The sequence below is a fragment of the Pteropus vampyrus genome, unplaced genomic scaffold, assembly GCF_000151845.1.
Source record: "Pteropus vampyrus isolate Shadow unplaced genomic scaffold, Pvam_2.0 Scaffold335, whole genome shotgun sequence".
Taxonomy (NCBI): domain Eukaryota; kingdom Metazoa; phylum Chordata; class Mammalia; order Chiroptera; family Pteropodidae; genus Pteropus; species Pteropus vampyrus.
This window is the reverse complement of record NW_011889116.1, coordinates 4,086,397-4,110,710: the sequence shown is the minus strand read 5'-3', so window position 1 is coordinate 4,110,710 and position 24,314 is coordinate 4,086,397. Positions and strand designations below refer to the sequence as shown.

Genomic DNA, 24,314 nt, shown 5'->3' with positions numbered 1-24,314 from the left:
CAATGCCATTTTTTTTTTTTTGCTCTCCGTATGGTAATTTTTTTAACCATTTGAGTAACTGCCAGGCTGTTTTCCACAGTGGCTACATAATTTTACATTTCACATTTTCACTAGCAATGTGCAATGTTCAGTTTCTCCATATCCTTGGCAACACTTGACATTTTCTTTTTTTAAAAAAATTATACCTGTCCTAATTAGAAGTAGTATATTATTGTGGTTTTGAATTATATTTCTTTAATGATTAGTGGTATTGAATATTTTTTATATGCCTATTTATTGTCCATTTGTATAACTTATTGAGTAATACCTATTCAAGTCCTTTGTCTATTTTTGGATAGAGTTATTTATTTTCTTGCTGTTTATGTTGAATTATAGTAGTTCTTTATATATCTTAGATATTAATCTTTTATCAGATATAAGATCTGCAAATATTTTCTCCTGTTTGTTATTTCACTCTCTTAATAATGTTTTTTTTAAAGTACAAAAGATTTTAATTTTGATGAAATCTAATGTACTTATTTTTTCTTTTGTTGCCTGTCATATCCTAGAAATCGATGCCAAACCCAATGCCATGATTTTCTCCTATATTTCCTTCATGGAAATACATTTCTTCAATGTTTTAGCTCTTAAGGTTTTTGAACCATTTTGAGTTAATTTTTGTATATGGCATAAGGTAAGGGTCCAATTTCATTCTTTTGCATGTATATATTTAGTTTCCCCAGCCTCATTTGTTGAAAGACTCACCTTTTGTCATCAAATGGTCGTGGCACCTTCATAAAAAAGCAGTGATCATATATGTGATGGTTTATATGTAAGCTATCTATTCTAGTCTATTTGTCTATGTGTATATATATATTCCCTTATGCCAATGCCACACTGTTTTGATTACTGTAGCAATGTGAAGGAAATTGTGAAATCAGAAAGTGCAAATCCTCCAATGTTGTTCTTTTTCAAGATTGTTTTGGCTGTTCTGGGTTCCTTGAAATTCCATATGTATTTCTGCCAAAAACATCATTAAGGTATTGATAGAGATTGAATTCCATCTGTACATCACTTTTGAGTAGAATTATCACCTTAACAATTCGAGTCTTTTAATCCATGAACACGGAATGTCTTTTTATTTATTATGCCTTCCTTAATTTCTTTCAGCAGTGTTTTGTAGTTTTCAGTGTATAAGTCTCTTGCTTCCTCAGTTAAAATTTATTCCTAAGTGTATTATTCTTTCTGATGCTATTTTAAATGGAATTGTTTCTTTAATTTTTAATGGATAGTTCACTGGTAGTATACAGAAATGTAACTGATTTTTGCATGTTGATTTTGTATTCAGCAACTTTGGTGAATTTATTAGCTATAACTTTTTTAATTTTAATTTTTCAATTAGAGTTGATATTCAATATTATTTTTCTATTAGTTTCAGGTGTACAGCATAGTAGTTAGACATTTATATATCTTAAAAAATGATCACCTTGATTAGTCTAAGTACCTACCTGGCACTATACATAGTTATTACAATATTATTGACTATATTCTCTTGGCTGTACATCATATCCTTGTTACTATTTCATAACTACCAATTTGCACTTAATCCCTTCACCTTTTTCACTCAGCCCCCAACACTCCTCCCCTCTGGTAATCATCAGTTTGTTTTCTGTATCTATGAGTCTATTTTCATTTTGTTTGTTTTGTTTTGTTCTTTAGAGCCCACATATAAGTGAGAAAATATGATATTTGTCTTTCTCCATCTGACTTATTTCACTTAGCATAATACTCTCTAGATCCATCCATGTTGTCCCAAATGGAAGATTTCATTCATTTTTATGTCCAAGTAATATTCCCTTGTACATATATACCACTTCTTCTTTATCCAATCATCTATTGTTGGATACTTAGGTTCCTTCCATGTCTTGGCTATTGTTAATAGTGCTGTATTGAACATAGGGGAGCATATATCTTTTTGAATTTGTGTCTTGGATTTCTTCGGATAAATACAAAGAAGTGGAATTTCTGAGTCATAAGGTAGTTCTGTTTTTAATTTTTTGAGGAAGCTCCAACCTGTTTTCCGTAGTTGCTATACCAATTTGCAATCCTACCAACAGTGCACGAGGTTTCTCTTTTCTTCACATCCTTGCCAACACTTATTTTTTGATTTACTGATAATAACCATTCTGACAAAGGTGAGGTGATATCTCATTGTGGTTTTAATTTTTCTTTTATCTAATGGTTAATGATGTCGAATATCTTTTTACATGTCTATTTGTCTTCTGTATGTTTTCTTTGCAAAAATGTCTACTCAGGTACTCTGTCCATTATTTAATTGGATTATTTGAGGTTTTTTTTTGTCGTCGTTGAATTGTATGAGTTCTTTATAAATCTTGGATATTTACACCTTATCAGATGTATCATTGGTGAATATCTTCTCCCATTCAGAAGGCTGGCATTTTACTTTGATGATTGTTTCCCTTGCTGTGCAAAAACTTTATTTTTTCTTCTTTTCCTTCCCCAAGGAGATATATCAGAAAAAAGTATTATTAAGAGCAATGCCAGAGAGTTCGCTGCTTATGTTATCTTCTAGGATTTTTATGGTTTCAAGTCTTACATTTAAATCTTTAATTCATTTGAGTTTATTTTTGTATGTAAGAAGGTGGTCTAGTCTCATTTTTCTGTTTCTTTTTTGCATGTATCTGGTCAGTTTTCCCATCACCACTTATTGAATAGATTGTCTTTACCCCATGTATTTTCTTGCCTCATTTGTTATAGATTAAATGATCATATAGGGTTGTATTTATTTCTAGGCTCTCTATTCTGTTTCATTAATCGATGTGTCTGTTTTTATGCCAGTACCATGCTATTTTGATTACTATATGCTTATAGTATGATTTGATATCAGGCAGCATGATACTTCCACTTTGTTCTTCTTTCTCAAGATTGCTGTGGCTATTTGGGATCTTTTGTGGTTCCATATAAATTTTAGGATTATTTGTTCTAGTTCTGTGAAAAATGCCATTAGTATTTTGATGGGGATGGCATTGATCTATAGATTGCTTTTGGTAGTATGGACATTTTGTTAATTTTTCCTCTCCATGAGCACTGGAAATCATTTTAAATACCTATATTTGTTGGATAGCCTTAATTTATCTTTAATTCTTTTCTAATAATTTCCATATTTCTCTCTCTTCTCTATGTTTTTGGAAATTTCCTTGACTTTGCTTTGCAGATTGTTATTTCTGCCATGACCATATTATTATTCATACAATGGAATATTACTCATCTATAAAAAAGATGAAGTACTGCCATTTTGTGATCACAGAGATGGATCTTAAGATTCTCATGCTAAGTAAAATGAGTCAGATAGAAAAAGTTGATAGCCATATGATTTCACTTATATCAAACTGAAAGCAACAAATGAGCAAGACAAACAAAACTCATAGACACAGACAAAAGTTTGTGTCTTTTGTGATTACCAGATGGAAAGTGGGGAGAAGGTGAGGTAGATAAGCATAAAGGGGTCAAATATATGGTGACAGAAAATTTGACTTTGGTTGATGAACACACAATACAATATACATATGACATATTATTGAATTGTACACTTGGAACCTATATAATTTTATTAACCAATGTTACTCCAATAAATTTAATAATAAGAAAAACTACACTTGCTTTTGCCATGATGAGATGAAGTTCCATCTGCTCTAGTTATCCACCAATTAGATATTACTTGCTTTTTACTTTTCAGGAATTCCTTAAGGATAGTCTATGGTGCCCTTTTTTGGTTTACAGTCTTGATGAATTTTTCATTCTTTAAAAAAATTCTTTCAGTTATTTCAATCAGACTTTGATGGTGGGAGTTGGTTGAATATTGTATTCGTTTCTTGTTAAAATGCCTTTCAAGTTAAATCCTTTACAACTAAGGGTCCATTAGGAAATAAAATTGGCTTTCTGACTGCTTTGATTTGTTTTGAAGAATTGTGTGAATTCATAGCTGTAGGTAATTATTGAACATTAGAACTGTAGAGTAAATAATTGGAGCATTGGGTTCAACTTTAGAAATCATCTAGTCCAATTATACCCATTTTACATAGGAGGAATCCAAGAGTTAGGGAATTAGCGTGTCCTAGTTCAGACAGCAAGTTATTTCAGAGCTGAAACTAAAACTTAGAATGGACAAGTGATTCTCTGTTTCTGGAAGGAATGCAGAAGAAAGAGAAGCAGAACAATTTTCTGGCCTGAACAGAGTTAACCCAAGGATTACTCCATTTTAAATTTTATTTCTTAGAATAGAATATCTTTTACATTTACACTGATCCAACTTTCAGAAAATTGGGCTACTAAAAGTCACAGAGGAAATTAGTAGCTGGTATAAGAAAAAGCAAAAGGGTTGTTGCCAGACTTAATAAATCTTGGCATATTTGAGAGAATGTCCCAATATACTGCATATGCTTATTTAAGTGTGTAAACCTCTGGCTGTAGTGCTTTGTCAATATAAATATATTTTATATTATAAGTCAGTCCAAGTGCTGAATTTCATGTTTATTAGTCCTTACAAACCCCAGTAACTTCTTGTCTTCTTCTGTTAACTCTCTTTATTTCATTTCTCCTACTCTTCTGCTCTTCTCATTTCCTCTCTGCACAAAGCAGCAGAGAAGGGGTTGACAAGATCAGAGCTATCAAGAAGTTCATTCTGGTTCTTTTCCCAAACCCTGTTGTCCCTTCTAGCCTTAGTGACAACCAACTTTTGATTTCCACATTATCCAGAGTTTTAAAATCAAATCATATCAGTCATGCTTCAGCAGAGTGGAAAAATAAGTACTATTTAAAGAAGTGGGTCACTAACAAAAAAAAATGGATAGAGGATCAAAATGATGGAGTAACACAACCACTCTTAAAGTTGAATAGATAAAGACTCTTATCCTATGAAACAATCAGTAAATTGAAATACATGTCCTGAAATAGTAATGTACAAGCACAGAGACATCATCAGTCAGATTGATTTCTTCACTCAGGTTTTAGGACAACCAACTTCTCAGAGAAATTGTGAGAGGAAAATAACAAAAGCCATGTTAACTCTGTCAGTGGACTCATTATAGAGCTTTTTGTTCTGGGTCATAGTCATATCCTAAGTAATGTAAATCATGAGGCATGTGATGGGGAGGGGAAGTTTTCCTTCTACCCTTCTAATTTCTTTGACTTGAATCAAATTAACACAAGACAGATTAATAGGAGAAAAACAGATTTAATTACATACGTGTGGGGGCCCCATAAGAATATGAGACCCAGAGGCAGGCAGGCAATTGAGTTTACATGCCATCCTGAGGTAAGAAAGGGCAGGGAATCTCAGACTTCAAAGAGGAGGAAGACAATTCACAGGAAAATGGAAGAGCAAATGTTTAATAACAGATGTTTGCCATGCCATGCAGGGACAAGGGGACAAAGGAATTTGACCTCTAGACCCTGCCAAGTTTCCAGCCCCCAGATTAACACACCTGGCCCATATTCTTTTTAGTTATCTAGTGATAGTTTTCTTTCTGGATCAGGAACTACTGGAAAAGCTCTCTTGCCCAAAATCTAGTTAACAGTCTCCTTAAGATTCCTTGTCAAGGACAAATACAAATCTTAAAAGTCTACCAATAATAAAAAGCATTAGCCATCTGAACAGATAAACTTAACTTATTCCAACTGTTATTTATAAACTGCTGAGTTTTATATTATACCTAATTAATGGCTAAAAATCTTAAATAAAATCTATAAGATCTGTTCATATCTATCTGTATGTTTATGTATTTCTATGTATGTATGTTATAAATGTGGTATTTTTCTACCTCCAGATGGTGTTGCCAAAATTAATTTGTAAAGACCACATTAACCCAATCGAAGTTTGTCTAAACAGATACCAGTCTTGTAAGAACCAAGAACTTACGGGGCTGTGAGGCTGGCTTGAACAGCAGGCTTACAGGGCCTATGCCAGCATTCTGCCCTGTGGTTTCTCTCCTTATGACAAGCAACACAACAAAAAGATTAAAAAACAGTGACCATCTCTGGGTAGGAAAGGATCAATTAAAACTAAGAATACTCACATCAAATCTTTACCAGTGTCACTATACCCAAGGAACTAGTCCCACAAATATTTTCTCCTTTTAATCTAAATTTAGAAAATGAAAAAAAAAACAAAAAAAACAAAAACCAAAAACCTCACTACTCTCCTTTCCATTGGACCCTGCAGGCAGAGCTCCAGGAAACTGGAATGATAAGAATTCTTACCTTCTGCCAATGCTTGTCAGAGGTCCCGGGATCTCTTAGATGCAGCAGCCATGGAATGAGCAGTGTCTAGCCAGTCAAGTTTATCCTGCTGACTACACAGCTGTTGGATAGAAAAAAAAATTCCTTCTACCATTCTAGTTTCTTTGGCTTGAGTCAAATTAGCATAAGACAGATTAACAGGAGAAAAACAAATTTAATTAAATATGTATGTGTGCCTCATAAGAATATGAGACCCACAAACAGGCAGCCAATTGAGGCTTACATGCCATCCTAAGCTAAGAAGGGGCCAGGGAATCTCAGACTTCAGAGAAGAGGAAGACAATTTGTAGGAAGATAGGAAGAGAAAATGGTAAATAAATGTTTGCCATTCCAAGCAGAGACAATGGGACAAAGGGATTTGATCTCCAGTCCCTGCTGAGTTTTCCCAGCTTACCACACTTGACCTATATTCTTTTTAGTTACCTCTGGTGATAGTTATTTTCCTGGAACAAGCCCTGTATCTAAATTCTTTTAGGCAGTTAAGAGAGAGATAAACGTTTTTATTGAATCTGCTGGGTCTTGATTGCCATCAACTCAAAATAGTCCACATGCCGAAGTGACATATTTTGGGGAGGCTCTTTATGAACCTCTTCATCTGATGAAGGAGCAAAAACAAACTAATGAGGAAAGGGAAGAGAGCTAGGATTTAAGGGCCATAATAAGATCCTGACACATATGCTCTATTGACCTATGAACAATAAATAAATTGGCATGTGAAATATTAATTGTTAACCATTCCTTTTATGTGTGCAGTAGTTTCCAAACATATTTATGAGCAGATGAACTGTTTGATTTGTCAAATGCAATATTATATGGAAACCACTATAAAATAAAGGAAATAAAAAAGACGAAAGCAAAGCTACTCTGGTTGAAGTAGCTTCACAAGACACAATTTGAGAAACTCTGGATTAAGGCATAAGACTTCATTGAAATGAAGTAATATTAACTGGGAGGTGGAAGATATTAGACTATTTTTCAATAATAGTTTTATTTTTTGCATTTTTAAAATTTTTATAGTTTTATTTTTTCAATTATAGTTGATATATGATATTATATTAGTTTTAGGTGTAAACAAACATAGTGACTGGACGTTTATATAACATAAAGTGATCACCCTGATAAATTCAGTACCGATCTGATAGCATACATAGTTGTTACAATACTATTAACTATTTTATCCATACTATACATCCCATGACTATTTTGTAACTACTGATTTTTACCTTTTAATCCCCTCCCCTTTCAACTATCCCACAATTGAACAACCATTAAAATGTTCTCTGTATCTGCAAGCTAGTTTCTGTTGTTTTTTAATCATGTTCTCTAGATTCCACATATGACATTTGTCTTTCTCTGTCTTACTCCACTCAGCACAACACCGTGTAGGTCCATGCATGTTGTTACAGATGGCAAGATTTAATTGTTTTTGTTCAGGCTGAGTAATATTCCATTGAATATGTAGACCATCTCTTCTTCATTCATTCATCCATTAATGGACACACAGGATGCCTCCATATCTTGGCTACTATTCACATGTCTCTATAAAATAGTGTTTTGGGCTTCTTCAGATAAATATCTAGAAGTGGTCCTTATTTGTCTGTTTATTTTAAACTCTATTTTGTCTGGTATAAGTATTGCTACCCCAGCTTTTTTGTTCATTTCCATGATCAAAAAACATCTTTTAGCATCCCTTTACTTTAAGTATGTGTGTGTCTTTTGATCTGAAGTGAGTATCTTGTAGGCAGCATATGTAAGGGTCTTATATTCTTATCTATTCAGCCACCCTATCTTTTGACTGGAGTATTTAATCCTTTTACATTTGAATTGATTGTTGACAAATATGTAGTTATTGCCATTTTATTATTCATATTTTTATCTTTTAAAAAATTTTCCTTCTTCTTCTTAAAGAAGTCCTTCTAACATCCTGTAATACTGGCTTGGCAATGATGAATTCCTTTAGCTTTAGCTTTTCTTGTCTGAAAAGCTCTTTATCTGTTTGAAAATTCTAAATGATAGCTTTGCTAGGTAGAATAATCTTGGTTGTCAGTCCTTGCTTTATATCACTTTGAATATTTCCTACCAATCTCTTCTGGGCTATAAAGTTTCTGTTGAGAAATCGGCTTCCAGTCTTATGGGTGCTCCCTTGTAGGTAACTAACTGCTTTTCTCTTGCTGCTTTTAAGATTCTCTCCTTGTCTTTAATCTTTGGCATATTAATTATGACATGTCTTGGTGTGGGCCTGTTTTGGTTCATCTTTTCTGGGACTCTCTGTGCTTTCTGGGCTTGTGTGTCTATTTTATTCAAGTTAAGGAAGTTTTAAGTCATTATTTCATGAAATATTTTAAATGTCTTGCTGTCTCTCTTCTTTTTCTGGCACCCTTATGATGTGAATGTTTGTACACTTGATGCTGTCCCAGAGGCTCCTTAAAATATCTTCATTCTTTTAGATTCTTTCTTCTTGTTGCTGTTCTGATTGGGTGTTTTCTGCTACCTTGTCTTCTGAATTTCTGATTTCGTCCTGATTCATCTAATCTACTGTTAATTCTTCATTTTGGTTATTGTATTCTTCATTTCTGACTGGTTCTTTTTTATGTTTTCTATTTCTACTTTTATGTTTTCTATCTTTTTCTTAAAGTTCTCACTGAATCCATCTACTCTTCCCCTAAGTTCATAGAGCATCCTTATAAGCAGTGTTTTGAACTCTGCATCTGGTAGATTTCCTGTTTTGGTTTTGTTTAGTTCTTTTTCTGAAACTTTGTTCTGTTCTTTCATTTGGGACATATTTCTTTGTCTTCCTATTTTGGCTTCCTCCCTGTGTCTGTTTCTATGTTTAGGAAGGGCTTCCAAGTCTCTTGGTCTTAGTAGAATGGTCTTATGTAGTAGGTACGCTTTGGTTCCAGTGGCGCAGTCTTTCCTAATCACCTGAGCTGAGTGCCTCAAGTATTTCCCTTGTATGGATTGTGTGTGCCCCCCTGTTATAGTTGAGCCCTGGTTGCTGTTTGCTCATCAGTGGGAGGGTTTGAACCTTGGACTGATTGATTGTGATGACTGGCCATGACCAGTAGAGGAGCTGTTGTTCAGGGGCTCACTATACAGAGCAGGATTTGCTTTAGCAGGGCTCTGGTGCCTGCCCTGTCTGCCCTTTGCGTGTGTCAGCCTCAGATGTGACCCTGGGTGGTGCTCTGGATCAGACTGAAACAGTCAGTAAACATGCAGGCTGGGGCCTCCTGGGAGGGGCCTTGCCACAGGCTAAGTTCATCTGCAGCCTGTGCCCTGCCTAGGGCCACCTGGCATGAAGCATTGAGCAATCCATAGGTATCCACCATCTATACTTGGCTTGGAAGTGCCTTGAGAGGCCAAGCCCCAAACTGAGGCTGGCTGCCTTTTTTTTTCTTTTTTAACAAACCCTGTTCCTTTTTTATTAGAGATAAAAACAGCAAAGTCCTGTATACCACGACCTGTGGGAGACAAGATGAGTAGAGGAGTGTTGACTATTTATAGGAGCCGCAGCAAAAGGCTCGGGGCTTGCGGGGATGCTGCCCAGTGCAGAGGCAGGGTCTCCTGGGCGGGAGGCAGGTCAGTGACAAAGGGCGATGGTTTCCATGTTAAGAAAGCAGATGTGCATCTTGGTCTCTATGTCTATCCCCTGACAGATCTTCAGGAAGTCGTTGAAGGTGATGCCCTCATACACCTGATCAGGCTCCATCTGCCCCATGCAGTTTGGGGCTTGGCCTCTCAAGGCACTTCCATGTGACCAGCTTGGGTCTGCTTAGCAAGAGAGATGGGGCATGCTGAGCCCAGATGGTGCTTGTTTAGTTTTTGTGAACCTTTGCAAGACTTGAAAAGTCTGCAACATGAACCAAGAAAGGCCATTTGTGTGGAAAATTCTTTGGAAGTGGCTTGGGTGGGCCCACATTTTGGGAATGGTGGGGTCTCAGAGACTCACCAGGGCAGGGTGATCAGTGTTAGCTATGTTGATGGGGACTCAGATATGGCGTCTGCCTGGTTATGCAGGCTGGACGGGGGAGAGCTCAACAAAGGAACATGCCCTCTGTTAGCACTTCCATCTGGGAGAAAGCTACCCCTCCAGGCTTTGCCCAGATCTAGACAATTCAGTTGTTCCCTGTATATTCTTGAAGTCCCCTAAGCTGCTGCCCTAGAACTGGTGCTCAGAGCAAGTGAGTCACTCAGTAAGTCCCCTTTAAGAGGAATGCTTCATACTACAACCACTCTCTGTCTCATTCAGCCACAATCTCCACTGGTTTTCACACCAGAAGTTGTGTGGACTTCTCTTCTTAGCACTGGAACCCTGAGCTGGGGACCTATGTGTGGGGCATAGAGCTCTTGCTCCACCAGAGGGATCTCCAGAGCCAAGATATCCCGCCACATGTGGATGTGGGACCAGTCTCTTCCACGTCTCTTTCCCTCCTAACAGTCTTGAAGTGACTTCTTCTTTATGTACTTAGTTGTAGGACTTTTGTTCAGCTGGACTTCAGGTGATTCTTCATGATGGTTGTTCTGTAGATTAGTTGTAATTTAGATATGATTGTGAGAGGAGGCAAGCACAGCATTTACCTGCTCCGCCATCTTGACCAGAATTCTTTACAGTCTATTTAATGCCATAGTTTAAACATTATTTTTTTGCCTTTTTTGGGGTGATTTTTCTGTTTAAAGTTTCTCCCAAGCATAGTATTAAAGTGCTGTCTAGTGTCTCTAAGCAAAAAAAAAAAAAAATGTCTATAATGTTTCTTATAAAGGAAATGCATGTATTGGATTAACTTTGTTCAGGTATGAGGTATAGTGCTGTTGGCTCTGAGTTCATTGTTAATGAATCAACAATAGATATATTAAATAAAAAAGCACATGAAACAAGGTTATGTATTGATCAAATTATGAAAATTTTGTGACTAGAGGCATAGCAAACTAATCCTGAATTTCGTCTAGGGACGATGGTTCAGGATTTACTAATTCAATGTTTACAGCAACCGTATAATAACCACAACTAAAAAAAAATAGATTATACCATAGTTTGCTTACACAGTCATCTTTTGGTAGACGCATGGATTGTTTCTACCCTGTAATTATTATAAGTAGTGCTGCTATGAACATTGGTGTATAAGTGTCTGAGTCCCTGTTTTAAACTTTTTTGGGTATATACCTAGAAGTCATGAAAATTCTTCATGAATTTTAACTTTTTGAGGAGTCACTAAATTGTTTTCTACAGTAGCTGAACTGTTTTACATTTTCACCAGCAATGTTTTAGGTTTCCAATTATCCCATACCTTCACCAGTACATATTTTCGTTATTTGAAAATTTATAGCAATGTCAGTAAGTGTGACGTGATCTCCAGTGAGGTTGTTTTGACTTGAATTTTCCTAATGACAAATGATATTAAGCATCTTTCATATACTTACTGCATATGTGTATACCTTTTGAGGAATGTCTACTAATATCCTTTGCCCATTACATTTTTTTTGTCTTTTTGTTGTTTTAAGAGTTCTTTGTATATTCTGGATATTAAACACTTATTAGCTATATAATTTGCAAATTTATTTTTTCTTTCCATAGATTGCTTTGTCACTCTCTTGATACTGCCCTCCGCACAAAAGTCTTAATTTTAATGAAATCTTTCTATTTTTTCTTTTGTGCCTGTACTTTTGGTATTATATTTAAGAAACTATTATCAAATCTAAGGTCATACATATTTGCCTGTATGTTTTATTCTAAGAGCTTTATGGTTTTAGCTCTTAAATTTAAGGCTTTTATATATTTATGTTAATCTTTATATATGGTATTATGTAAAGGTTTAACTTTTTTCTTTTGGGTATAAATATCTAGTTTTCCCACCAGTATTCACCAAAGAGACTATTCTTTCCCTATTGAAGAGTATTACCCCTCTTATTTAAATAAAATGATCATTGTTGTGAGGGTTTATTTCCAGGCTCTTGATTTAATTCCATTGGAACATATGTCTATCATTATGCCAGTACCACACTATCTTGATGGCTTCATAGTAGGGTTTCTTTGCTTTATTGAAATATAACAAACAATTAGGTGCTCATATTTACATTGTACAATTCAGTGAGTTTTTAAAATTATAGTTACCATATAATAATATATTAGTTTCAGTCATACAGCATAGTGACCAGAGATCTATGTAACTCACAAAGTGATTACCCCATTAGATCTAGTACCCCATTTCCCCTAACATATTTATTACTACATTGCTGACTGTTTTCCATATGATACACTTTATATTTCCATGACTATTTTATAATTATTCATTTGTACTTAATTCTTTTGCCTTTTTTCATATTCCACCTTCTGTGTACTAGCTCTTAAATTATTTTCTGCACAAATGAGATTTTTTTTTTTGTTATCTTTTGTTGTTGTTTATTTTGTAATTTAAATTCCACAAATGCTTGAAATTATGTGGTATTTGTCTTTCTCTATCTAACTTACTTCATTCAGTGCAATACCCTCTAGGTTCATCAAGGCAATATCTTTTTCCATCCTCTCCTTTTTAGTCTCTGTGTCTATTAATTTGAAGTGAGTCTCTTGTAGGCAGCATATGTAGGGTTCTTGTTTTCTTATCCATTCAGCATCTCTATCTTGTGGTTGGAATACTTAATTACTTTCCATTTGAGGTATTTGTTGATAGGAATGCAGTTATTACCATTTCTCATTCATGTTTGTTTATTATGGTGACATTGGTTAATTAAATTGAGTAAGTTTCAGGTGTACAATTTAGCAGTAAGACATATAAATATATATTGCATTGTGTGTTCAATGCCCATAGTTAAATTTTTTTCTGTCACCAAATATTTGACCCCCTTAATCCCATCTACCTCCTTCCACCCCCGTACACCAAACTCTCTGGTAACGACTAATCTATTGTCTATGTTCATGGGTCTCTGATTATTTGTACTAGTTGTTTGTTGCATTTACATTTATATCCCACATATAAGTGATATCATGTGATTTTCAACTTTTTCTGTCTGGCTTATTTCGCTTAGCATGATTATCTTGAGGTCCATCCATATTGTCACAAATAGCAGTATTTCATCTCTTCTTATGGCTGAGTAATATCCCATTGTATATATGTACCACAGCTTCTTTAGCCAATCATCTATTTTAGGACACTTCAGTTGCTTCCACATCCTGGCGACCGTGAATAATGCTGCTATGAACATTGGTGTACAAATATCTTTTTGGATATGTGTTTTCAAGACTTTGGGGTAAATGCCCTGTAGAAGGATTGCTGGATCATATGGTACATCAATTCTTAGGTTTTTGAGGAACCTCTATACTGTTTCTATAGTGGCTATACAATTTGTTGTACCAATAGCAGTGTATGAGGGTTCCTTTTTCTCCACATCCTAACACTTGTTATTAATTGTCCGGAAGATAACAAGAATTCTGACAAGTGTGAGATAGTATCTCATTGTGGTTATGATTTGCATTTCCCTAATAGCTAGTGAGGTTGAACATCTTTTCATACATTTGTTAGCCATTTGTATGTCTTTTTGAGAGAAGTGTCTGTTCAGGTCCTCTGTTCATTTTTTAATTGGATCATTTATTTTTTGTTGTTATTGAGTTGTATGAGTTCTTTGTATATTTTGGATATTAGGCCCATATTGGAGGCGTTACTTTCAAATATATTTTTCCATTAGAATGGTTGTCTCTTTACCTTGTTGACAGATTCTTTTGCTGAGCAGAAGCTTTTTAGTTTGATTTAGTGCCATTCATTTATTTTTGCTTTTACTTCCTTTGCCTTGGAGGTCAAATTAATTAAAATTCTCTCTAAGTCTAAGTCCATGATTTTAGTTCCTATGTTTTTTTCTATGCATTTTATTGTTTCAGATCTTATATTTAAATCTTTAATCAATTTTGAGTTAATTTTGGTGAGTGGTGATACACAACAGTCCTGTTCATTTTTTGCAGATGACTTCCCAGGTTTCCCAGCACCATTTATTGAGGTGGATTTCTTTTTCTCCACAGTATGTTTTTGGCTTTCTTGTCAAAAATTATTTGCCTTTATAAACATGGATTTATTTCTGGACTCTCAATTCTGTTCCACTGGACTTATGTCTGTTTTACTGTCAATACCATGCCAATTTGATTGTTGTCATACAATTTGAAGTCAGGCAGAGTGATGCCTCCATCCTCATTCTTTTTTCTCAGAATGGCTTTGGCAATGCGGAGTCTTTTGTGCTTCCATACAAATATGATGATTTTATGTTCCATTTCTTTAAAAAATGCTTATGAGATTTTGATGAGGATTCCATTAAATCTGTATAATGCTTTAGGTAATATGGTCATTTTAACTATGTTGATTCTTCCAATCCAAGAACATGGAACATCTTTCTATTTCTTTGTATCTTCTTAAATTTCTTTTAATAGGGTCTTATAGTATTCATCATATAGGTCCTTCATATGTTTTGTTAAATTGATTCCTAGGTATTTTATTCTTTTTGTTGCAATTGCAAAAGGAATTATTTTTTCCACCTCTTTTTCAACATTTCAATATTAGAGTGAAGGAATGGTATGGATTATTAGACATTGATTTTGTATCCAGAGACTTTACTATATTTGCTTATTGTTTCTAGTAGTGTTCTTGTGGAGTCTTTAGGATTTTCAATATAGAGAATCATGTCATCCACATACAGTGAGAGTCTGAATTTTTCGTTTCCTACTTGGATGCATTTTATATCTTTCTCTTGCCTGATTGCACTTGCTAGAACTTCCAATGTTATATTGAATAACAGTGGCAATAGTGCACATCCTTGTTTTGTTCCTGATCTTAGAGGAAATGTTATTAGATTTTCAACATTAAATATAATGTTAACTGAGGGCTTGTTATATATGGTCTTTATTATGTTAGGGTATCTTCCTTCTATACTGATTTTCTTAATAGTTTTGATCATAAATGGATGCCGTATTTGTTCAAAGGCTTTTTCTGCATCTATTAATGTGATCATATGATTCTTATTTTTAAATTTGTTTCTGTGATATACCACATTAATCAATTCACGTATGTTGAACCATCCCTGTGTCCCTGGGATGAAGCCCACATGATCATGGTGTATAATCTTCTTAATATGTTGCTGCATTTGGTTTGCTAGTATCTTATTTAGGATGTTTGCATCTGTGTTCATGAGAAATATTGGTCTGCAGTTTTCCTTTTTTTGTTTTATGTATACCACGTTTTGGTATCAGGGTAATATTGGTCAAGTAAAATGAGTTAGATAGTATTGTCTCTTCTTTGAAATTTTCGGAAGAATTTGAGGAGAATAGGTATTAAATCATCTTGGAATATTTGGTAGAATTCACAGGTGAAGTGTCTTATGATAGATAACTGGCTAAAGAACTGGTGCTACATATATACAAAGGAGTATTATTTAGCCATAAGAAGAGATGAAATATAACCATTTGCAACAACATGGATGGACCTTGAGATAATCATACTCGGCAAAATAAGCCAGACAGAAAAAGTCGAAAATTACATGATATCACTTATATGTGGGATATAAACCTAAAAGCAACAAATGAACAGGACAAACAAATAGAGACCCTTGGACATGGATAATGGTCTAGCAGTTACCAGAGGGTAGGAGGAAGAGGGAGGGGAGAGATAGATGTGGGGGGGGGAGAATTTAAATCATTTCTTCAATTAAAAATAAATAAATAAATTGAAAAATAAAAAAGTGAGTTTCTTGTAGAAAAAAAGAGAAAGAAATAAAAGCTCAGGTAGCTATTAATAGGAACTTGGTGTATGTTTAAGTGTAGAAATTCTGCTAATACTTGTTATGAAGGCTGATGAAGAAACTTACAGCAGAATGTTCTATTTTGTTATTAAGGTAGCTAGTGACACTAGTTTTTGTAATTCATCTGAATTCTTTGTAGCTCTGGATGGAGCTTCCTGGCCTCTTGTTTCTCCTGCTAACCATGGGAGACAAATGTCTATCAGCCGTAGTTCTGTTTTCTGTGTTTTCAGCCAAAGGGCTGAAGAGTGATAAAGCAATCTCCCACACTGTGGCAGCTTTGCCTGAGGATAGTTTAAAGCAAATATAACAATTAAATTAATAATAATAAAAATAATAGCTATTAGTTATTAAGACATACCAGGCAACAGTACATTTTATACGTTATTTCTAAATCTTGCAATGTAGAATTTTCACCTATTTGTAGATGAGATAACGGAGGAACAAAGAAGGGAGATAACTTTCCCCAGGTTGCACAGCAAATGGTACAAGCCCAGGTCTTCCTCAATGTAAAACACTCTTTCTTTCCACTGTACCTTAGTGTTAAGAATTCTAGTTAGTTATTGGTACCATATATACTTCCTTCTCTATTCTTTGTCTTCAGCTAGCTATCATTTAATATCAGCTCTATGCCAGGCATGGTTCTTGCTATATATTTTCATTAAGGCTCACAGTAGCCTTGCAAGGTAAATATTAGCATCCTCATTTTACAGATGATATGATTTTCCATTATGCTGTGCCACCTCTCCTTGATCTATTTAAGAGTCACTTCTTGCTCCTGGGCTAGGTACCTTTGAGCCAAGCTATGGACCTTCCCCATCCTCAGAACTTCCAAGACCCATGTTTCAGGTGATTCCACCATCTTGTTCCTACATGCTTCATGGGTGGTCACAATTTCCTATGTTACCTTTCCGACTTGTTAGTACTCCCTTAGGGACATATGGGCTTATTACTCACTATAAAAATGAGGACTTACCCAAGGTTGGTGTTCTTCAGCTGTGATAGAAATTCACTGCATGTGTAATGTTTACCTGGGCCTATATTAAATTACCTCTATGGGACTAATGGACAAGGGGAAGTATCTTAATCTTCTCGGGCTAATATAACAAATAACTAAAGACTAAGTGGCTTAAACAACAAACATTTATTTCCCATAATCTGGAGGCTTGGAAGTCTAAGACCAAGGTACTAGCATGGTTTGGTTCTGGTGAGAGCCCTTTTCCTAACTTGCAGATGACAGTCTTCTCACTGTATCATTGTATGGCAGAGGGAAAAAGAGGAAGCAAGCCCTCTAGTGTATCCTTTAAAAAAATAAGTTTATTGGGGAAACATTGATTAATACAATTATGTAATTTTCAGGTGTACATTATAATTTGACATTTGTATATTCTATTGTGTGTTTACCACCCAAAGTCCAGTTTCCTGCAGATACCATATATTTGATCCCCTTTACCCACTTCACCCTCCCCCATCCTCCTATATTTGACCTCCTTTACTCTGTCTACCTCCCGCCTCCTTCCCCACCCCACTAGTATCCATTAGTCTATAGTCCTCTGGTAACCACTAGTCTATAGTCCATGTCCATGAGTCTCTGTTTGTCCTGTTCATTTGTTGTGTTTAGGTTTATATCCCACATATAAGTGATATCATGTGATTTTCAACTTTTTCTGTCTGGCTTATTTCACTTAGCATGATTATCTCAAGGTCCATCCATGTCGTCACAAAAGGCGGTATTTCATCTCTTCTTATGGTTGAGTAATATTCTATTGTATATATGTACCACAGCTTCTTTAGCCAATCATCTGTCGTAGGACACTTTGGTTGCTTCCATGTCCTTCTATGTGAATAATGCTGCTATGAATATTGGTATGCTAATATATTTTGGATATGAGTTTTCAAGTCTTTGGGGTAAATACCCAGTAGAAGGGTTGCTGGATCATATGGCAGATCAATTCTTAGTTTTCTGAGGAACCTCCATACTGTTTTAGATAGGGACTGTACCAATTTTCAGTCCCACCAGCAGTGTATGAGGGTTCCTTTTTCTCCACATCCTCTCCAGCATTTGTTATTACTTGTCCTGTTGATTATAGCTATTCTGACAGCTGTGAGATGATATCTCATTGTGGTTTTGATTTGCATTTCCCTAATAGCTAGCAATATTGAGAATCTTTACATATATTTGTTGGCCATTTATATGTCCTCTAGGAAGAAGTGTCTGTTCAGATCCTCTGACCATTTTTTGATTAGATCATTTGTGGGGTTTTTTTGTTGTTGCTGTTTTTTGTTTTGTTTTTGCTGTTGTTGTTGTTATTCAGTCGTATGAGTTCTTTGTATATTTTGGATATTAGGCCCTTATCGGAGGCATTGTTTGCAAATATATTTTCCCATTCAGATGGTTGTTTCTTTACCTTGTTGATGGTTTCTTGTGCTGAGCAGAAGCTTTTTAGTTTGATGTAGTCCCATTCATTTATGTTAGCTTTTATTTCCTTTACCTTTGAGGTCAAATTCATAAAATCCTCTTTAAGTTCAAGGAGCTTAAGTTTAGTTCCTATATTTACTTCTATACATTTTATTGTTTCAGGTCTTCTTTCAGGTCCTTAATCCATTCTGAGTTAAGTTTGGTGTGTGGTGATAGACAACAGTCTAGTTTCATTCTCTTGCAGGTGGCTTTCCAGTTTTCCTAGCACCATTTATTGAAGAAACTTTCCATTCTTCACTCTATGTTTTTGACTTTTTTTTATCGAAAATTATTTGCCCATATAAATATGGGTTTATTTTTGGACTCTAGATTCTGTTCCACTGGTCTGTGTGTGTTTTGCTTCCAATGCCATGCCATTTTGATTACTGTCGCTTCATAGTATAACTTGAAGTCACGCAGCGTAATGCTTCCAGCCTTGTTCTTTTTTCTCAGGAACGCTTTGGCAATTGTGGTCTTTTGTGCTTCCATACAAATTTGATGATTTTTTTTTGGTTCTATTTCTTTTAAAAATGCCGAAGGGATTGTTTTTAGTATCTTTTTTATTTTATTTTATTTTAGGCAAGGCAATTCTTCGTTGACGTCACAGATTGTCAGTTTATAATTCCTTATTTTTTTTTATTTTTTACACCTACAGCACCTGGTCTTCCTAGGTGGTCTCCCATCGAAGTACAAACGAGGACCGACCCTGCTTTGCTTCTGAGATCAGACAGAATCAGGCTTGTTCAGGGCGGCATGACCATAGACGCCAATGAGATTTTGATGGAGATTGCATTAAATGTTTATAATACTTTAGGGAATATGGTAATTTTAATTATGTTGATTCTTACAATCTTTCCATTTCTTTGTATCTTCTTTGATTTCTTTTAATAGGGACTTGTAGTTTTAATTATATAGGTCTATCACTTGTTTCATTAAATTTATTCCTAAATATTTTATACTTTTTGTTGCAATTGCAAAAGGAATTATTTTTTCCACTTCTTTTTCTGAAACTTCATTATTAGAGTATAGGAATGCTATGGATTTTTGAACATCGATTTGTATCCAGAGACTTTACTGTATTTGCTTATTGTTTCCAGTAGTGTTCTTGTAGATTCTTTAGGGTTTTCTACATAGAGAATTATGTCATTCACAAATAGTGACAGTTTGACTTCTTCATTTCCTTTTTAGATGCCTTTTATATTTTTCTGTTGTCTGATTGTACTCACTAGGACCTCCAACGTTATATTGAATAACACTGACGATAGTGGACAGCCTTGCCTTGTTCCTGATCTTAGAGGGAAGGTTTTTAGTTTTTCACCATTAAGTATAACGTTGGCTGAAGGTTTGTCATAGACGACCTTTATTATGTTAAGGTACTTTTCTTCTATATCGATTTTATTAAGTGTTTTGATCATAAATGGATGCCGTATCTTTTTGAAGGCTTTTTCTGTATCAATTGATATGATTGTATGATTCCTGTTTTTAATTCGTTCATGTGATGTATCACATTAATTGGTTTGCATATGTTGAACTATACCTGTGCCCCTGGAATGAAGCCCACTTGATCGTGGTGTATAATCTTTTTAATATGTTGATGTATTCGGTTGTAACTTATTTAGGAGTATCTTAAATAAGATAGTGTCATTAGTATCTTATTTAGGATTTTTGCATCTGTGTTCATGAGAGATATTAGTCTGTAGTTTTCTTTTTTTGTGTTATCTTTTCCAGGTTTTGGCATCAGGGTAATACTGGCTTCATAAAATGTGTTGGGAAGTATTGCCTCTTCATCGATTATTTAGAAGAATTTGAGGAGAATAGGTATTAAATCTTTGAATGTTTGGTAGAATTCACTGGTTAAGCCATCTGGTCCAGTACTTTTACTTTTTGATAGGTTTTTGATGATTGTTTTAATTTTCATACTGCTGATTGGTCTATTTAGATTTTTCAGTTCTTCTTGATTCAGTCTAGGAAGGTTGTATTTTTCTAAATACTGGTCCATTTCTTCTAGGTACTTAAATTTGGTGTTATATAAATTTTCATAGTATTCTTGTATGATCCTTTGTATTTCTGTGGTGTCTGTCATAATTTCCCGCATTTCATCCTTGATTTTATTTATTTTGTGTCCTCTTTTTTCTTTAGTGAGTTTAGCCAAGGGTTTGTCAATTTTATTAACCTTCTCAAAGAACCAGCTCTTTGTTGCATTTATTTTTTCTATCTTTTTGTTTTGTTTTGTTTTCAATTTTCTTTATTTCTGCTCTAATTTTGATTGTTTCTTTTCTTCTACTGACTTTAGGCTTCATTTGTTCTTCCTTTTCTAGTTTTTCTAAGATGAAGTGATAGGTTGTTTATTTGGGTTTCTTGTTTTTTGAAATAAGCCTGTAATGATATGAACTTTCCTCTTATGACTGCTTTTGCCATGTCCCAAAAGTTTTGATATGTTGTTCTATCATTATCATTCATTTCTATGTGTCTCTTGATCTCTCTTTTTATTTCTTCTTTGACTCAGTTATTCTTCTGTATCATGTTGTTTAATCTCCATGTATTTGTGTTTCTTTCTGATTTCTTTCAGCAGTCGATCTCTAGTTTCAAAGCATTATGATCAGAGAATATGGTTGGTATGATTTCAACCCTTTTATATTTGTTGAGACTATCTCTGTGTCCCTATATGTGGTTGATTCTTGAGAATGTTCCATGTGTTCTAGATAAGAATGTATAAGTAGCTGTTTTGGAATGGAAGGCTCTGTGAATGTCAATTATGTCCAGTTGGTCTAATGTGTCATTTAAGGATGTTATTTCCTTATTGATTTTCTGTTCGGATGATCTGTCCATGTCTGATAGTGAGGTATTTAGGTCCCCTACTACGATAATGTTTTGGCATGTTTCCCACTTTAGTTCTGTTAGTAATTGCTTCACAGATTTCGGGGCTCCCTTACTGGGAGCATAGATAGTAATAAGTGTTATGTCTTCTTAGTGCATGATTCCCTTTATGATTATGAAGTGTCTCTCAGTATCTTTCTTTACCTTTTTTATTCTGAAGTCTATTTCATTTGATATTAGTATTGCTAGTCTCGCTTTTCTCTGAATGCCATTTGTTTGAAATATCATTTTTGCACCTTTTCACTTTGAGTCTATATTTGTCTTTGGAGCTGAGATGTGTCTCCTGGAGGTAGCATATGGTTGGCTTTGGTTTTTTGATCCATTCTGCAACTCTGTGCCTTTTTATTGGTGAGTTCAGTTCATTCACATTTAGGGTAATTATTGAAATATGAGGTCTCTTATAGCCATTTTATCTTTCGCTTTCTGGTAGCTTGGTGTTTCCATTGCTTCCTTGTCTTTGTGTTTCCGTTTTCTTTATTATATTTGACTTTTGTGGGTTTTCCCTCTGGTCCTTCTTGTTTATGTTATATACTTCAGTTCTGAATCTTTTTTGTGTGGTTACCATTACAAATACGTATAGGATAGTAATATATGTATATAGTTGTCTATTTTCTTCTTTACGTGCCTTATTGCCATTCACCTTTGCGAGTTTGGATCTTTGAATCCTTCCCTTTTCAGTCATTGCTATCTCAGTTTGTCCCTATGTATGCTGAACGTTCATTACTATCTTGCTATATCAATTCTCTTCTTATAATTTAAGCATATAATGCCCTGTTCTTAGTATGGTTTGTACTCCTCTGCTTCTATTTGCCTGATAATAATTTTACTCTTAATTATGTATTTTTTATTTTGTCATTTTGTTTTAGGTTAACTGACTCCTTTCAGTATTTCCTATAGTGCAAGCCTCATAGTGGAGAATTTCCGTAATTTTTGTATGTCTGGAAACTTCTTAATTTTTCCTTCATATCTAAAGGAGAACTTAGATGGATACATTATTATAGGCTGGTAGTTCCTTTCATTTAATAGTTTAAATATTTGATTCCTTTCTTTTCTGCTTGTATGGTTTGCGCTAAGAAATGTGATGATAGTCTAATGAGTTTTCCTTTATAAGTTACCATTTTCTTCTCCCTGGCTGCCCTGAGAATTCTATCTTTCTTGTTAATTTTTGATAACTTTAATACAGTGTATCTTGGTGAGCCTTTTTAGGCTGAGAAAATTGAGCATTTTGTTGACCTCTTGAATTCCTATCTCCAGCTCATTCCTAAATTTGTGAAATTCTCATCAACTATTTGTCTGAAGATGCTTTCTAGGCCCTGCTCCTTTTCCTTGCCTTCTAAAATGCCCATTATTCTTATGTTTCCTCTCCTGATGGTATCGGCTAGTTCTTGTATTTGTCTTTCATTATTTTTCATTCTTTGGTTTCCCTCTTCTTCCTTGTGATTTATTTCTAGATTTCTGTCTTCAGTACCACTGATCATTTCCTACATTTGGTCAACTCTATTTCTCAAGCTTGCTATTTCATTTTTCAACTCTTGCAGTGGGTTTTATTTATTTATTTATTTATTTACTTACTTACTTACTTACTTACTTACTTACTTACTTACTTATTATCTTCAGAAGGTCCATTCGATCATTTTTGAGGTTTCAGTCTCCTTGGTAAAGATCTCATTCTGCTCATGTAGTTGTTTTTCCAATTCCTGAAATTGTTGATATGATTAATTTCGGATCTCAGTGAGTTTTTTTTCAGAAGTACCATCCTGAATTCTCTGTCATTTAAGTCACATATTTTTATGTCTGTAAGCTTATTTTCTGGAGATTTTTCTCTTTCTGAGATTCCTTTGCACTTTGGTTGTTCATGGTGTTTAATGGACAATTTTCCGCCTGGGCATTAATGAAAGTATATTCTATTGTTTTCCCAGAAAGGAGATTTATTATATAAAGGTCTCTCTTTAGCCTGTTACAAAGAAGGCACTTTTCTTTTGGTTTCCAGTTGGTGGCATCTAAGCCACTTAGATCCCCGCTTTATATAAACTGTAATAACGCCTTTTTTATTTTCTTGTAGATATTTAACCATGCTTGCTACCCTCAGTTTCAGTCCCTGTCAGTTTCAGCGACAGTCTCGGCTGTTTGCTCAGATTCCCCTGGGGCTCCACGGTGATTAGTCTTGGAGGCTATGGGAGGAAGTGCCCTCTTCTTTGGGAGTTCTGGGCTTTGGTTCAGCCTCTGTTTTGCAACCATGGCTGTCAAAAATCAATTATTTTTTCTCTGCAGTCCTACTCTGCTTCTCTGCTCTCCGCCCTGATGACTGGGCCCTTCCCCCAGATGCGTGGACTCACAGCACTCCCAAGCAGTGCTGTTCATGGAAATCACCGCACCTTCTCCCCTCCCCCTCCTCCTGCAGGGAGCTCCAGCAGCAGCAAGAGGGAGTTTCTTTATTTCTCCCAGTCCACTGCCCAGCACCCAGGGTTCTGACCTGTGGTAGCTCCTATGCGTAGATCACACCCTCAGACATGCTTGTGTGCAGCTTGGGTGTTTTTTGTTGAGTTTTAGATGTTTAGCTTATTGTTGTTTCAAAGGGAGATATCTGGGGACATCTCTCACTCCGCATGTTTCTGCAAAGTCCTGGTGTTTACTCTTAAAAGGTAGACACTAATCTCATTATGGGGTCCACCCTCATCTAAACCTAGTTACCTCCTAAAGGCCCCACCTCCTAATACCATCACATTGGAGGTTAGGCTTTAACATATGAATTCTGGGAGGATGCATACTTTCAGTTTACAGCAGAGGACCAAAGCAAATAAATATGCAAATTCTCATTTTGCTTGCTGTGCTATGAACAATAATGTCCTTTGCCTCTGACCCAGGAGTCTTTCATCTCTCAATATCCATGAAACCGTATGTTTTATCTTTTTAGTTT

General features: G+C 35.1%; 1 pseudogene; it reads right to left on the bottom strand.

The window, feature by feature from the left end:
• Nucleotides 1-19,166: 19,166 nt before the first annotated feature.
• On the bottom strand, nt 19,167-19,285 carry LOC111730795 (annotated as a pseudogene).
• Between the last annotated feature and the right edge of the window lie 5,029 nt (nt 19,286-24,314).